Genomic DNA, 15688 nt, shown 5'->3' with positions numbered 1-15688 from the left:
TAATTAATCAATCTGATCATATCTGAGGCCTCAGCTCTCAGTACAGGGATCATCTATTTGCAACTCACGAAGACCTTCTGCCAACGACTTAAGTGAAATATGTGGTTTATTTACAACGGTGAATAGTGAATATCAAACAATATGATGTGAGCTAGGGGTGGGCTATATGTCAAAAATATTACGATTTTATAAAAATAAAATCATGATTTCGATTTTATCACGATCTTAAATTGAAAAATTAAAAACAGACAATTTAGTCCAAAGAACCTTTCTTAACCGATTTTATTTTAAATAGTCGCAGTTTTGCCTGTATGTGCAAACAATGAAGTTTAAGAGACGTGCCATGGCAGTGTTGTACAAGTATTTTTGGCAGGGCAGCTCGTACTGTGGGTTAACTACTTTAAGCAGGTGTTTGAACCCCTCGTTTTCTACTGTCTTGAACGGTACCATATCTTTTGCAAGATAAAAGGTAACTGCTTCTGTTACCTCTTTCCATCGCTTGCTTGACTTGTCACACGGAGTGCTTTTGTTAAGTGCTTGTGTTAATGTTGACTGTTTTGGTCTTACGCTAGCTGCTGCCTCCGCCTGCGGTGCAGATGCCGCAGGGCCCCTTGCTGTTTGGCTCCAAGCATATTGTTTGGGATGCTCCCTCTTCAAATGTATGAACAGGTTTGTCGTGTTGCCACCTGACGTGCGAACCTGTTTTGTGCAAACTTTGCACAGAACATTTACCTGCGCTTCATCAGTTGAGGAAAATACAAACCTATTCCATATGATGGAAGTGGATTTTTTTTAGTGACCAACTCCGTTTGGCAGCTACCACTACAGACATAGACAAGGAGGCAGGTAAGAAAGCACGTCACTGCCCCGAATTCGCTATGATTGGTCAGTCAGGTTGGTGACCTAATACGTCCGGTGGGTCGGTGCATCAGCATAGAACTTCAATTTATAGAATGCGCCCTAGACAATCCCACGATCTCTGCACGATCTCCACAGATCGTCTTCACGTTGTAATCGTTCACGATTTAATATCGTCATATCACCCACCCCTAATTGCCACCGTCGCCCTCAGGAGGTTGCAGGCTGTTTTTTGTGAAGCGTCTTGAGACGATTTGTATTGTTATTGTCGCAATATAAATAAAACTGAATTGAATTGAATTAATGTGAGCTTGATCTTCCACAGCGGTATTGTCGGGGAAACCAGCGTTACCAATGCGATGAGAGCAGACTGATGGACAGTCATCCAGGTCTGGACCTCAGCGTCAGTTACAGCGGAGTTTTCCTCAGTGTTATGCAGAAGTGGACAAAGCGGTGCTTATGAAGGTGCCATGTAGCAGAGTCTCGTAGGTGTGAAAAAGTGGTTGTCAATAAGAAAATTGGAAAATACTAATAGATGGCCGCTCAAAAGTATCTACAAAAATATTATTAATGCATGACTGTCTTGACAGTTAAAATAAAATGTTTGCTTGTACTTGTACTTGAAAAAGTTGTGTGTTAAATGTGGCAAGAATAATTCAAAAATAAAACTTAAATACACCAACTGGCAGGCAACAAAAACTTCGAGTTAAAAGTAAAAAGTATCATGAAGACAAAAACGAACTGAAAAGAGAACTTAGGTCCGTTTCACAAAGCAGGTTTAGTGAAAACTCTGAGTTTATTAACCCTGAAATGAGGGAAACTTTTGAGTTTTCCTCAGCCTGTTTCATTGAGAGAGAGGTAACTTAGGTCGTATTCACACCAGGCTCGTTTAGTTCACTTGAAACTGACCTTTTCTCTAGTGCGAACCTTTTGGGTGCGTGTGAATACAAATCAGTGGACTCTAGTACGGACCAAACAAGTGAACCGAGACCACCTCTGCAGCTCAGTTCACTTGTTTGGTCCACACCAAAGTCTGTAACGAACCCTGCTTTGTTTGTCCTGTGAATGCAATCCAAACCTTTTCCAAACCAAATGCAACATCTGAGCCCTTCTAGGCTTCCATTTGTAACAATTCATCATACACACAAGAGGGATCTTTTCAGGACAGCAGTACCTTAAATGTAATTAATATCTTACGGAAAAAGTGATTCTGCCTTAGAAACCACCATTACAACACACAAAAGCCCAAGAAATAATGTCCCTTTTTACATTATGTAAAAAAAATAAAAAAAAAACTTAAATGCCTTATTCAGCCCACTCTTAAATCTTTAATTTTTAAATTATATTAAGTTTGTTTAACTTCATGGCCACCAATGCCGTGAAGTTAAATGCACTTAATATAACCTAGAAAAATAAGCAACAATTTTGTCTGCAAAAACAAAAACAAAACAAAAAAATGTGCGATCGATTGGTAACTGGTATACCGGGAACAAAAAGGTATACCAGTACAAAAAATGCTGTGATCGGTCATCGTCGTTTCATTCATTCTTTTCTATTGTATACCAAGAATGAGTCGTGGCTCAACATGGTCGGAGGAGAGCATATACCAGCTGCTTGACGTACAAAAATGCCGACGTCTACGGCCAAATCGCTGATAGAATGTGCGAAGCAGGCTTTACCTGGACTCCGATGCAATGTCGGCTTAAAGTGAAAAAACTTTGCCAAAGATCCCACCAATAATCTTTATCCAGTGATTGGGCTTTGGGTCTCCTGATTTGAGATCAGGAGAGTTAAGGGTGGCTGCAATCTCACTTTGTGCCAACTGATGCAGCTGCCCGTACTGTCTCTGCAAAGCCTACATGGCAGCGGTTGTACATAATGTCTGCAAAACTGAGCTATTAGCTTGGCTTTGTCCAGGACCAAGTGTTCCATAAGTACACAATATTTGTACTGTTCAGAAAGCTCAGTGTGTGGATTAAGCAAGTGATCCAGTGCCATTTTTAAGTCATCGAACCCTCTCACTGTCATGCACCAACGTAGGCAGTTCAGATACTGGAACTGGCTTTCTGGGGGACTGGACAGTGTATGGTACATGCAGTGGTGTATACTGGGACTGGGGGCTGTACTGAACCAGTAGAGCTGACGTGAGCTGTTGCAGGGTGAAGACAGGAGACAGAGGCTGGTAGAGTTGCGGATGTTGGGTCTGCGGTGGTGACTGGTATACTGGCTGTGTAGACGTGGTTGATGGAGGCTGATAGACGGTCTCCAAGGGAATGGCAGGGCTGTAGGGTAATGGATTAATAACTGGCTGAGTGGCAGCTGCAACAGGTAACTGTGGTGCAGAATATGGAGCTGTTGCTATCTGGGAGGGTTGATACGCTGGCTGTGAAGACAGGAATGGAGTGTGTTGCTGCACTGGCTGTGCAGACATGAGTGGGGTGTATCGCTGCACTGATGCTGGATTTACTGGCGTTATCTGCATGGGCAGGTATTGCAGCTGTGCAGCTGGTGGCATTCTGTCCTGTGCATTGTTAACCATTGGTGAAGAAGGCTGGTTAGACTGGTAGCCAGATGTAGCTGGTATCTGTGCACTTGTATAACTCACTGCTTGTAATGCTTGAGGAGTACGCTGCAGCATGGACACATTCAGCGTAGTGGGGGGAGGCGGTCAGTGTGTAGTTCTCCTGTCTACTAGTCGTTGTTGCTTGAAGCTTTAATGCTGCAGAGGTGGTATGTGGCAGTGTAGACAGTTGTGGCTGATGTTGAAGCAGTGTGGCTGATCCAAGCTGAAGGTTGGATGGCTGTGGCAGAGACGTGCTGTGAACTACTCGAGGGCTTAGTCAGGGTGACTGATATGGTGGGATGTTCATATTGAGATTGGCTGGTGGACTTTAGTGCAGGCACCGTGAGGAATGAGGGACTGTGGAAGGCTAACCTGGTAGCTTACTAGACAAGGAGTAATTTGCTTAATGGCAGCATGGAGTTTGTCTGCCTCTCTTATCTGCCTCCTGTTTTTTCCTCTCCATCCCCCTCCTTCCCATACACAGAGAGCTGCAGGTAATGTGTTCTTAAGTGCTCTTAATCTAACCAAGGTTACACTCACAGACTAGGATACATCACACCCCAATATTTCATACGCTGTAACCAGATAAAGCCAATTGGCTACACATGGAAATTCCCTGATACACGAGAGGCAGCGCTCCTATCTGCTGTATGGGCGGAGCCTAGGTAGAACAAGGTCACTGTGTCTGCTTGGATGAGGGCTTTGGTTTTTCTCTCCGCTGAATCAATAACAATATATTTTTTTTTTTTTAAATAATTTCCAAATAGCAGTAGCGTCACGCATACACTGGAGTGGAACCAACAACACAGTGATGTATTTGCAGCCATGACTCCGCAGATACACATCCTTCATATAGCAGTTGGACCGCATGCATGTATGGGAAAGTGTAAATTTAATGAAATGCTCTGTATATTATGTGTTAACCAACTGGAGCTTAGCTGTAGTGGTGTTGTCATTTATATTTTTGTTTAGTTTTCTGTTTGTTTCTGTTTGTTTGCTACAGTAGCCGATTAGCCTGTTGTCTGCTAACTGATAGAGCGTTGCTACGTCTTTGTGTAAGAATGTCCGTTGACATATTGAAATATGTGTTATCTATTGCTCTAATACTCGTGGTTTGAGCTTGTATCGGTTAACCATATGGACTGATGGAGCTTAAGAAGTTGCTCTACTAATCTACCGATATGCTGAACGGTTTCCCAGGAACTGTTGAAATGCGGTCTGGGATTTATAGTATCAGTGGAGCACACACAAAATACATGATAATACAATACAACTGAGCAAAAATTATGGGAGGATATAGGTTTAAGAAAAGAATCAAATTGTTTTCCGCATACTCTACAGCTACCACTGTGGTGATTTTCAATTTATTTCACCGCATCATTTTCTGAAAATGTGATGTTGAATTCATATCCAATGAATGATGTATATGGGCAGATTAAAAAAATAATTTAAAAAACGTAACAAATTGTTTTCTGCAAACTCCACCAGATTCTTGTTCTACATGTCCCCAGCTACCACTGTGGTGATTTTCAACTTAATTCACTGCATCATTTTCAAATAAACTTGTGTTGAAATTGGCTCCATGAATGATGTATATGGGCAGATTAAAAAAATGAAGAAAATTAAAACAAATCAAATTGTTTTGTGCAAACTCCACCAGATTCTTGTTCTACGTGTCCCTAGCTACCACTGTGGTGATTTTCAACTTATTTCACTGCATCATTTTCAATAAACTTGTGTTGAAATTGGCTCCATGAATGATGTATATGGGCAGATTAAAAAAATAATAAAAAAAAAACAAAACAAATTGTTTTCTGCAAACTCCACCAGATTTTTGTTCTGCATGCCCTCAGCTACCACTGTAACCACGAAGAGCCTCCCGAATTGTCAAGTAACACTCTTGAGCTTGCAATCAGTTCACGGAAAAAGAAAGGTCCAACTCTGACATGATCATATTACACAGGTCAAACATATCTTCGTCACATGGAACAACGGAGAGGAATTTGCATGCCTCTTTGCAGACATCAAGATCATTATGTGGAACAATGAAGTCCTCAGAACCCCAGAGCTGTGGCACAGTGTACATCACGTCAGGAATCCCACTGGGTACATTGTGATTCCTTGTTGGCCGGATGCGGTGGCTGTTCCAGACTGCCTTGATCTCATCAAGCACTTCCTAAAAAGAGAATATGTACCTATGTTTAAAAGAAAGGTTTAAAGACTAACCAGATCAAAATGACACAAAAAAGAAGAAAATAGACATGCTTGTTGAGAAATTGATATAAGATTCATAGGCTACTCCAGGTAGTGTTTTACAGTTCACATGTCACTGATAAGCCACTGAGTCTCATTATAACATAATTTAACTAGAAAATTCCCTCTGGGAAATTTTGAAAGGGTTAGTGCCAGGTGTACCGTCTCTATCAATATGGAAATTAGCACACTTTGCCTACATTGTGCACAATTTGCTTATGGTTAGCACAGTTAGCTTACAGTGAGCACAGTTAACCCACAGTTAGCACACTTAACTCACATTTTACGGTTAGCATAGTTAACCTACATTTAGCACAGTAAGTCTACATTTACTACAGTTAACCCACATGTCGCACACTTAACCCACATGTCGCACAATTAGCATACGGTTAGCACAGTTAGCTTACAGTTAGCACAGTAAGCCTGTGTGTGAGAGAGTAATGTGCGCTGATGCGCGCATGTCTGTGACTGTGACTCCTCTTCCTGTGTGTATCTGTAACTGTAATAACATAAAGTTATCTGTGTGTTTGTGTGTGCATGTGTGTATGTGTGCTTAATTCAATTCAATTCAATTCAGTTTTATTTATATAGCGCCAATAACAATACAAATCGTCTCAAGATGTTTCACAAAAACCAGCCTGCAACCTCCAGAGCAAACCTGAGGGCGACAGTGGCAAGGAAAAACTCCCTTTTAACAGGAAGAAACCTTGAGCAGAACCCAGCTCATATGGAGGGACCCATCTGCCGAAGGCCAGCCGGGTAGAAACAGAGAAGATAGAGAGAAAAGAAGAGCAGGAGAAACAAGATAAACAAACTTCTGTCATAGATACATACATCAAGCTGAAGGAAACATGTAGGGTCTAGTAATATAACACATAGCTGATGATCTGTGACAGTTTGTGAGTATAACAGGAATCTTGGGCAGGTTGGTGAATTGTTCATATAGGTAGGAGTGGACAACTGGAGGAGGCCATGATGACTGGGGCAGATGTAGTTTATGGAGCTCCACAGGTCTGATACACAGCACTCCAGACCATGAGGACTGAGCTGGTTGATGAGGCCAAGGCAGCAGATGTAGCTTAGAACTCCACAGGTCAGATATTCAGCACTCCAGACCAGAGACCCTCACAAGATGATGGTAGGGGAGCGAAGCGGAGGGGAGAGAGTAAGACACAGTGGTTAGTAAATTATAAGAGATAGAAAATAAAATTATAAGATATTAGAGGACAGGAGCCAGAAAAGAAAGAGGAGAGGACATGTCCTCAGTGCATTGTCCCCCTGCAGCCTAGGCCTATAGCAGCATAACTAAGGGATGGTTAAGTCCAGCCCTAGCTATAAGCTTTGTCAAAAAGGAAAGTCTTAAGCCTGACCTTAAACGTAAAGACTGTGTCTGCCTCCCGAACCCAAACTGGGAGCTGGTTCCATAGCAGAGGAGCCTGATATCTGAAGGCTCTACCTCCCATTCTACTTTTAGAAACTCTTGGAACCACAAGCAGACCTGCACTTAGAGATTGTAGTGATCTGTTGGGACAGTATGGTACTATGAGGTCTTTCAACTATGCTACTTGTACAGCCAGACAGTAACGAGTCACAATAATCCAGCCTGGAAGACACAAATGCATGAACTAGTTTTTCCGCATAACTCTGAGAAAGGATGTTCCTACTTTTGATGATATTACGAAGGTGAAAGAAAGCAGTCTTGGTCACCTGCTTTATGTGAGAATTAAAGGACATATCCTGGTCAAATATAACACCAAGGTTTTTCACAGTAGTACTGGAGGCCAAGGTAATGCAATCCAACAAAAGCAGGTGATTAGATCATGAATCTCTGACATGTTCAGAGCCAAATATGATAACTTCAGTTTTGTCTGAGTTTAAAAGTAGAAAATTCCGGGTCATCCAAGCCTTTATGTCTTTAAGGCATCCTTGGAGTTTAACCAGCTGATTAGTTTCATCTGGTTTCATGGATAAATATAGCTGGGTATCATCTGCGTAGCAATGGAAGTTTATGCCGTGCTTTCTAACAATATTGCCTAAGGGAAGCATGTATAATGTGAATAATATTGGTCCTAGCACAGAACCCTGAGGAACTCCATAGCTTACCTTGGTACATATAGAAGAGTTGTTGTTTACATGGACAAACTGGAATCTGTCTGACAGATATGATTCAAACCAGTCTAGTGCAGTTCCTGTAATCTTGATCACATTTTCAAGTCTCTGTAGTAGTATATTGTGATCAATAGTGTCAAATGCAGCACTGAGATCTAGCAGGACAAGTATAGAGACAAGTCCATTGTCTGAAGCCATGAGGAGATCATTGGTAACTTTAACCAGAGCTGTTTCTGTACTATGATGAGCTCTAAAACCTGGCTGAAACTCTTCAAACAAACCATTCCTGTTTAAATGATCGACCAACTGATTGACAATAACCCTTTCCAAAACTTTAGAGATAAAAGAAGGTTGGAAATTGGCCTATAGTTGGCTAAAACATCTGGGTCAAGAGTGGGTTTTTTAAGTAATGGTTTAATTACACCTTTTTTAAAAGACTGGGGCAAATATATTGTTCATAAAAAAAAGTTTATCTGATTTAATATGGAGGTATTAATTAATTGAAAAACCTCCTTGAGCAACTTAGTTGGGATGGGGTCAAGAAGACAAGTTGATGGTTTAGATGCTGTAACAACTGAAGTGAGCTCAGGAAGATCAATTAGGGAGAAAGAATCCAAATATTGACTAGGTCCTACAGAGGTTTCTAATGCCACTGTACTTACATATTTGACAGATGGAAGGGTGATATGAATTTATCTCTAATGCCAACAATTTTATAGGAGAAGAAGCTCATGAAGTCATTACTGCTGAGGTCTGAAGGAATAGATGGCTCAACAGAGCTGTGACTCTTTGTCAGCCTGGCTACAGTGCTGAAAAGAAATCTGGGGTTGTTCTTGTTTTCTTCTATTAATGAAGAATAATATGCTGTTCTAATCTTACGGAGAGTTTTTTTTATAAGTTGTTAAACTATCTTTCCAGGCTATGTGAGCTTCTTCAGAACTAGTGGAATGCCAAATTCTTTCCAGCTTTCGAACTGCCTGCTTTGAACTATGCAACTGTGAATTATACCATGGAGCTACCCTCCTTCAATTTACCACCTTCTTTTTAAGAGGAGCAACTAGATTTAGAGTTGTACTAAGCGATGCTGTCGTGCTGTCAACAAAATAATCTATTTGTGATTGAGTTAGATTGTGGTTGCTGACATCCACATCACTAACATAAGGCACTGAGGTAAATACTGAAGGTATTAATTCCTCATATCTAGTTACAGCATCATCAGATAAGTGTCTATCATAACCAAATGTCTTTCCAATTTCTGTGTAATTACTTATAGTAAATTCAAATGTTACAAGAGAATGATCGGACAATAGAGGGTTGTGAGAATATATGGTTAGACCTTCAGTTTCTATGCCATAAGTTAGTACAAGATCTAAGGACTCTCAAGAAATGTGTTACTATGACTGGGTGGCGTGGACTCATTTAAACTGACATACTCATCATCCTGCAGCCACGTTTCAGTCAAACTAAATAGATCAATCTGATGATCAGTTATCAAATCGGTCACTAAAAGAGATTTCGATGAGAGAGACCTGACATTCAAAAGACCACATTTAATTTTCTTATTGCTCTTTTGTACTAGTGAATTTGTGTTGATTTGGATAAGGTTCCTATGAATAACTCCTCTATTGTTATTTTTCCATTTAAAAATCTGGGAGCAGACAGCACATCTATGGAGTTTGTGGAGTTATGGGTGTGAGACAGTACTAGAGAAGCGGCAGAGAGGCGTGTAAGACTGCAGCTCTGCCTCCTGGGCTGAACTCTGGGTTGTCATGGTTTTGGGGTGTTAATAAAATCGGCCAAATTCCTAGAGATAAGAGAAGCACCCGCCAAGGTGGGATGAACTCCATCTCGTCTAATCACCCCAGGCTTTCCCCAGAAAGAGTTCCAGTTATCAACGTAGGCCACGTCGTTGGCTGGACACCACCTAGATAACCAGCGGTGAAATGACGACATGCATACATATCGTCACTGGTCAGATTGGGCAGGGGACCAGAGAAAACTACGGAGTCCGACATAGTTTTAGCAAACTTACCCACCGATTCAACATTCTTAGCAGGTGTGTTGCAGGGTGGGGAAAATCTGTTTGAAACGGTGAAGCGGTTGGTGGTTGGTGGTGCTCCGTGGGCCGGGTAAGACTATGCTTCCTTCGTACCGTCACCCAGCCACCCTGGTTTCCCGGCTGAGCTGTGGCTCAGGGGTTGCCGTGGCAACTCACAGTGGTCGTCAATGACGGCAGAAAGTGCGGAGCCGGGACACAGAAAAGAGCGAGATTTTCCCCCCTTTTCGCTGGTCTCACATTTGGGCTTACTGTGACAAAACCGTAGCTCCTATCAGATAAGCAAGCAGACCACGGGCATCATAGGACCTTCCTGAAGACTTTGATATGTTTTTTGTCCTCCTGGAGAGCACACATGAGTTAAACACAAAGGTCCCTTCTCCTTTTCTCAGAAAATCTTTGCATTGGATTGAATGGAGAGGAAACAGGTACTCTACTGCAAACAGAGGCTTGCAGTTTAAATTCTGTAGGTCTCACTGTTTTGCCGAGCACGAGACACAACAAGTTTGTCTGTGGATACTGTGGAAAGAAATCATGTGTCTAGTGTGTAAATTGTGTCGAGAAAGAGAGAAAAAAGACAAAAATTTCAGGCGATTTCACACATGTTCTCGCACTGTAAGTACCAACATTCCACGCTCTAAAACAAGTTTTTTGGAAAAAGATCATGGTCATTGAACAGTGATTGATCAAAAACTATAAGACCTATCAAAACAAGGAGTAATACACTAATACACAAGGCTTGCGTCTACATTTTAAAGTTCAAATGAAGTCTGTAGGTGAAAGTATGCCTGAGCAGTAGACCTTTGAAAAACTGTCTGGGGTCTTTTTTTCATCCATCCCATTGATTTTCAATGGGAACTTTTTCACAGTTCCGAAAATTTCATATCTCGGAAAGAAAAGTCATAGCACACTGATCCCGATCAAGCCGCACGTTTTGACATATAGCCTGTGTGGCTAACTGTGCCACATAGGCACATTACTCTTTCACACACAGGCTAACTGTGCTAAACGTAAGCTAACTGTGCTTACCGTATGCTAACTGTGCAACATGTGGGTTAAGTGTGTGACATGTGGGTAAACTGTAGTAAATGTAGGCTAATTGTGCTAAATGTAGGCTAACTATGCTAATCGTAAGCTAACTGTGCTTAATGTAGGTTAACTGTGCTAACCGTAAGCTAACTGTGCTAAATGTAGGCTAACTGTGCTAACTTACAACAACACACACTACACAGGTATCATATCAACATCTATTTTTAGACCAAATCTAGATGATCGAATTAAATAATGACTACCGACCAAAAAAATGGCACAATGGTGTCCAAATATTGGACTAAAATAATCTGAATGGCCATCAATCAATATACAATAAAGTTTAGATTTAGCCTTGATTTAGACATTTAATTAACATCTAGATTTAGCCTTGATTTAGATGTTTAATCAGCGTCTAGATTTAGACCGGGTTTAAACTATTAAGTTATCTTTATTTGTTGTTTATGTTGTGTTTATAACTTATGCTTTAGTTTTTAAGCATAAAATTATGCAAACCATGTTTAAAAATATTTAGATATCACTATTAACCTATAGCTAAATATAGGCAGTTTGCAATAAAGTTTAGTGAGCAGTAATGCAAACTTTGAAAAAAATTAAAATTATTGGTGAAGAGTAAAATGACAGTTTGCACCAAAGGCGATCAGGGACAGTAACCTAAATCTACATAAACATGGACGAGATATGTACTGTCAGCGGAACCCTCCCTTTATAACTCTATGATCCCTGCTCACTCGGAGGCAGCAACACGCTGAAAGTTGTTGTTGGATCAGAAATCAGTTTCTGGCTCAAATCAACTTCTGGCACGACACCAGTCGATGACGAGCAGAGACGCTTGGGACATTTTTTTCAAAGCAAGCATCAAAGACACCAAGAAGGACTTCTTATGAAGTGATGGCCAAATAAGGCCTCATGAAGCTTTGAACCATTTTGAACCACTGTATTGAAAATTGGTTCACTACTCCAAGCTTCATTCATTATACGTGCAGCATCTCATAGGTGCTATTCCAACGAGCCTCCACCTCCATTTTCAGTTTTGTGACCCCACATCCCATTTGCACCTGCATTTGCTGCAACCTTTCTTTTGCTGTGGTGCTTGTTTTAAAATAAGTTACCATTTTTCTTGCCCTTAACCTTACATCATCAAGGCCAGGAGGATTTTTTTTTTTTTCACTCACAAGGCATCTCACCTTATCTTTCATTGCCCATTCCTCCATTAGCTCCCAACTAATTCCAACAATATTCTCTGCTGTGTGAGCCTTTGGGAAAGGGCGTACCCCCAGAATGGTGGGGGAGAGTGTATTCTCACTGACATAGCGGCATGTCACAGCAAGATATCCATGTTCATGGAGGTCCACATATCAGCTGTGAGGCGGACAATGTCAGCGTCCAGCAATGCTGCTTCAGCCTTCTCCTTTTCTTCCACATAATGCTTCTCCACCATGGCTTTAACGACCTGCCTAGAGGGAAGAATGTATGTAGGATCCAGTTAAGCCACCAGATGCCCGGAACCAAGGATCAGACACCACAGTGAAAGGCTGCGAGTCTTTCACAATGAAGTTGTTGTATATTGATGTGCTGAAGAAAGAAGTGATCACCGCTGACAAGTCTTATCTTGCATTTAAAAAGGTTTATTTACAAGAAAGAACAATGTCAAACTCTTGCCGAATCTGAGAGAGCTTCTGGCCAATCGTCGAATCCCCTCTCTCGTTCAGCTCCCACAGTCACCTTATATAGGATGGTCATCCCCAAGAACCCCCATACACAAACAAAACTTATGTCTTATGTCTGGTTAGTTTTACGAGCTGGCATCTGGTAAATGACCCTTTGACCTTTAAACTTTATACACACTTCACAAACCCCAAACACAGGAAAGGGACAGAAGAGAAAAACAAGAAGATAATATACTACATATTTCCCCTCTTCGAGGCTCCTAGAGTCTCGACCACCAAAAAACACATTCACACATTCAAACACAAAAAACATATTCATTGTTATAACAGAAAGATATGTCCTTCTTACAGTACCAGTTACAGCACAACCCTTAACAATAAAACAAATTCATGGAGTGTGAGAGCGAAAACCAATCAGACTGTCATCTTTCTTAAAATGTCCACCTTTCAATCTAGACAGGAAATTCTCTCACGGCCCCTGTGTCTAAGGCGACCACACAGTAGTACTCCAAGCCTACTAAAAAAGAAGGATTTCTAAAATTTATATAGGGAAATATCTTAAGCAGAGTATATATATGGATACCTCAGAAAATAAATCAAAACCATATCCAACATCAGGCTGGTCGACCCATCGGACCCTCCATTGGATCTTTCCCTTCCTAGCATTACTTTCCTTAAACACCCCGAAAAAGAAAAGAAAACAACTGAGGTTCCAATACATCCACTTTCTTAACAAGTACACATCAATGATATACACCACAACAAACTTTTAATATTGGCAAGACAAAAATATGTTGCACTGTGATCTTTCTCCTGAGTCCCACAATCAGTGTAAGGCCTCATCACAGTGTCCTTGTTCAGGGTCCGTCAGTCCCCGAGCATCCAACTTCTCACATTGATCCTCCTTCAATATCCATCTAGGAAGAGAGAGCACAGCAGTATCTTTGCAAACATTAAAAACAAATTAAAAACATCAACACACACATTAAATCACCCTTAACTATGACCCACTATGATATAAGACTATAAAATAACCCATAACTAAATACAATCTTCAAAATGGGTACATCTCCATCAGGTGTCCTTCTACACTGATTTCCTCATCATACTCTCCCTCATCATTTTTATTCAATAATGGCATCTGAGCTTGATTTCCAGGCATCACGACTCCAACCCACTTCAATATCATAGCCTTTGCAAAAGTCAACACCAATGTACAAAAACAAAACATTAAACATAAGGATAAAACAACTGCTATTGAAATCTGGGCCAGGATTGCTCCCATTGGACCAAATTTCTCCTGCAACCAAGCATTCGCAGACCATCCAGCTCCCTTTGATGGACCAAACGCGTCTCTTATGTTCCTCAATGCATCTATGACACTTGTCATATTGTCTGAATTATCAGGAATCAAAGTATAACAGGCATTCCCAGTTAAATTTAAGGCCACACAAAGACCTCCTTGTTTAGCCAAAATATAATCAAGAGCCATATCATGTTTTAACAACGTCAATCGATGACTTTTCTGCGTATTTGTCAAATATTCAAAACCTACCATGGTCTCATTTGCAAAAGACTGTAGAGTATATGTAATATTATCAATATGATCTGCCAAAAACGTCACACCATACCATGGAAATAATCCTAGACCCCACTTTTCTGCTAAACTTATCCTCCAGTGAAAAGCTCTCATAGTATGAAACTGTGCCAATTCCCTTTTTTCCCTTCTTCCACGAGTAACATCAGGTTGAACCTCATCAGGTGCATGTCCCTTCTGCAAAGTAAAAACCTCATATGGAAGTTTCAGCCTTGCCAAATAACAACATCCTGTCCACCCATATGGTAAGAATATATATGCTTTATCATCACAGACCCACCAAAGATCTTTGAAGTTTCCCATAGTCACATTTCCTGGCAAAGTCTGATTCTTCACAATCAAAGTCCTGCTCTGTCTATGATCTGGAGCATGAAAAGTCACTGTATATAGATTATCAACAGCTCTATGGTCACGCTTTCCAAAATGCATCATGTATTTGTCACAATCAGATATCCCCATAAACATCCCAGGACCATTATACGTATTATTTGAACAAAAACAGTTCGTAGACCTTACTAATGTCACTTCCATCGCATCAGGTTTTGCCGTTGTCATTTTCTCATTAGGACCAAATAATTTCATACAAGGTAAATCTACCAACCACAAACAGGTAAATCTAGGTTTAAAGAGGTTTACTGACAAATTCATAATGTTATCTATTTTTGATTGCTGATGATATAACAACCAAGATAATGCAGAGAACTGACATTTAGAAATCAATGGTTCCGGTATCGCCTCTAAAATCGAAGGCCATGTGCCAGGTGCTGGAACTCTCACCACACATGGACCCTCTATTTTCCTCACTGATCTAACAGAATGAGTCAACTGCTGGAACCACAAATTTCTACTTGCCTACAAGTCTGGAATTTGTAATGCCTTAGAATCAAAACCAAATGCCTTTCAGTGTGCTTCCCTCTTCTGTATTGCTCGATGAGGTTCAAACAAATCTTCTGACGTCTCATCAAAACTCAGAAAGGCATCACCCTCATCTATCTGTTTAGACCTCAAGATTGTCACATCTTGTTCCTGTATTCTTTCTACAGATTTTGTAATTGTTAAAGACCCAATCACTGTCTCAGTGGCATCAGCTGCTACCTCATTTACAGAGCTCTTAGAAGTGACAGAAACAGAAACTGTATTAGTCACTTGAGTCGGCGTATTAACACTCTTAGTAGTTTCTGAGACTAGATCATGCTCTGTTTGTACACTAATTATCCTCGTAGTGGTCCCTGTAATAAATACCTTCTGAACTTCTTCAGCCACCGTTGAAACGTCAAGAGTCTGCAAGCCCTTTAATGTTAGCATTACCTTACGAGTTACATTACCCCCATCCAATCCTTCTGAGGTAAAACAAACTTAAACTGTGGCTCTAAATAAGTACATGTATATTCCCCTAGATCACCCCATGTGACATTATGCAAGAAAAGTGAACAATCTCCCCTAACTGTCAACCACCACATGTCACTAACCAGAACATACTTCCTTTCACTGGAGGGTATAGCATCATCTTCAGGCCCTCTTAACGCCACATC

This window comes from Mugil cephalus, chromosome 10, assembly GCF_022458985.1.
Source record: "Mugil cephalus isolate CIBA_MC_2020 chromosome 10, CIBA_Mcephalus_1.1, whole genome shotgun sequence".
NCBI classification, from domain to species: Eukaryota; Metazoa; Chordata; class Actinopteri; order Mugiliformes; family Mugilidae; genus Mugil; species Mugil cephalus.
The sequence above is the reverse complement of the archived record's forward strand: the minus strand, read 5'-3'. Positions refer to the sequence as shown.